Below are 2,469 nucleotides of genomic sequence, written 5' to 3' on the forward strand. Positions count from 1 at the left end.
TGCATGTCAATCATATGATATCATTCATATTAGACACATATGCCATATCATAACGTTTTCTTGCTTCCAGACAAACAATTCTCATCATGCACATATCATATCATATCACATATCATATATCATAACAGTCACATAACATATCACGAGTCATGCCTTCAAAATATCGTATCTTAACATATCATATAAGGGTTGTATTTTATGCTAGTTCGTCGTTTTGCATGTCAATCATATCATATCATTCATATTAGACACATATGTCATATCATAACGTTTTCATGCTTCCAGACATAACAATTCTCATCATGCTCATACCATATCATATATCATAACAGTCACATAACATATCACGAGCCATGCCTTCAACATATCATATCACAAACATATCAATTTACTCAACACAACATAACAATCACATATCATCTCATATCAGTTTGCATATTCACAAACATATCAATTTACTCAACACAACATAACAATCACATATCATCTCATATCAGTTTGCATATACCACCACGAGCACGTGTCATTATACAACATAAAATTATGACCAAATGACGGTAGGGCCACTTACTTCGTTGGTCCTAGCCGATATTTTTCCTAACTTGTATACGCCACTTACTTGGTAGGGTTTAGACGACGTTTTTCCTAACTTGAGTATGTTCACTCCCGTTTCTCTAAACTGCTCCAATTATTGTCGGTTGTCCTTTTCTATTAAAATATTCACATCTCATATCATAATGAAATGATGGTAGGGCCATTTACTTGGTTGGCCTTAGTCAACATATTGAGAAATTTACACTCATAATGAAATGATGGTAGGGCCATTTACTTGGTTGGCCTTAGTCAACATATTGAGAAATTTACACTTATACTAACTTTTTTCCATAAACATGGTCAAAGTCAGCTTTGGAATGGTCGAAACAGTGGAAATTTGCTAATTTTCCTTTATCTAGCCGAAGGAGCAAGTTCTGAGTTGTGGAGCCGAGCCGTTTGGAAATTTGCTAATTTTCCTTTATCTAGCCGAAGGAGCAAGTTCTGAGTTGTGGAGCCGAGCCGTTTTGTTGTTGGCTAGAGGTTGCCGCTTGTATAGGCGCCTTTCGGTCGAGCATAGGTGCTTGGCTGCTAGGCTGCTATAGGTTTGGTTGAAACAAGTGTTGGGGCATAGCAGGCCGAGCATGGGTTGTTTTCGAGATGCAGGCACGTAGGTAAGGGTCTGTTTGGGTTGTGGGTTGTAGGTGGNGTAGGGCAATCAAACAAACTATCAAGTGACACATCCCCAACCAACCTCATGCCTAATTCAATGGTTCCATACTGGAGTTGAAAGGAAAGTGGAAGCTTTGCCGACATTATATCGACTGCTATTAGCCTACATGTTAACTTGGAAATAAGATCCACTGTTTTGCATTTGCTTTAATTATTTTTTATCCTAGAAGCTACCCTACCCATTTTCATTGATGAGTAATGCATTTAATAAATAGGAACGATATGAATAAATATGTGATCTTATCTTGAAGTTTATTTTAATCAAAAAAACATAATTTTTTCGCGAATGGATAACATAAATTAGTACCCAATTGTTTTCACAAATTTTGTATAAAAAAATTAATAATAATAATAATAATAAATAAATAAATAAATTCGAACATATAGGTAGAGGAGTAACCACTTGGGTACTAAAAAAAATATAGATTTTAATCAATTGAAATTGTCGATCCAAATCTTAACATTCTATAATTGTTATTACACCTATTAGTATAAATAATTTTAGTTCCATCAATTTAAAACTAGAAGATAGGATTATAATACTTGCTCATGGATTTCATTAATATCCAAATCAAATAAATGAATGAAAAAATAATATATTCAATAAAAAAGTTTGTCACAAGTGGGCATTTGGTCTAGTGGTATGATTCTCGCTTAGGGTGCGAGAGGTCCTGAGTTCAATTCTCGGAATGCCCCAAACTTTTATGCCTTTTAAATGTATTGTAGCTCGAGTTATATACCCATATATCATATTTAAGTCATGAAACTCTATCAAATATAAAGCTAAAAACAAAGACACATATAGATTTATTACACACAAACCTTACAAGTATTTGTGGTTTCATAGTCTAGTGGTTAGGACATTGAATTTTGAATCCAATAACATTGGTTCAAATCTCATGGGACCTTTTTCATATTTCTTCGACATATTAAATGTGCAAAAATTGAAGAGGATATCTTTCTCTTGACAAATTTGTATGTAGGCTCAAATTTAATGTTCGAGCTTCGACCTTCTTCCTTTAATGGCGGACCATGGTTGACTATGGCACATACATTTGTAAGAAATCCGAGGTCTTAATCTGTATTTTGATCTGAAAACTTTAGTTTTAAGGTTCACGGTTCTAAGTCCGAAAAACTTGGGTCTTCATCCGTATTCTAATTTTTATTCTTGTCTTGTGCTTAGTCTTCTTCAAAGTTCTTTCCTTA

The 2,469-nt window shown here is 34.2% G+C and overlaps 1 non-coding gene across 1 annotated transcript; it reads left to right on the top strand.

Moving 5' to 3' along the window:
• The first annotated feature begins 1,887 nt into the window (after window positions 1-1,887).
• On the top strand, window positions 1,888-1,959 carry TRNAP-AGG. Its single transcript has one exon. It is a non-coding gene; the product is annotated as a tRNA-Pro (tRNA).
• The last annotated feature ends 510 nt before the right edge of the window (window positions 1,960-2,469 follow it).

Source organism: Cucurbita maxima, unplaced genomic scaffold (genome assembly GCF_002738345.1).
Source record: "Cucurbita maxima cultivar Rimu unplaced genomic scaffold, Cmax_1.0 Cma_Scf00249, whole genome shotgun sequence".
In the NCBI taxonomy this organism is placed as follows: Eukaryota; Viridiplantae; Streptophyta; class Magnoliopsida; order Cucurbitales; family Cucurbitaceae; genus Cucurbita; species Cucurbita maxima.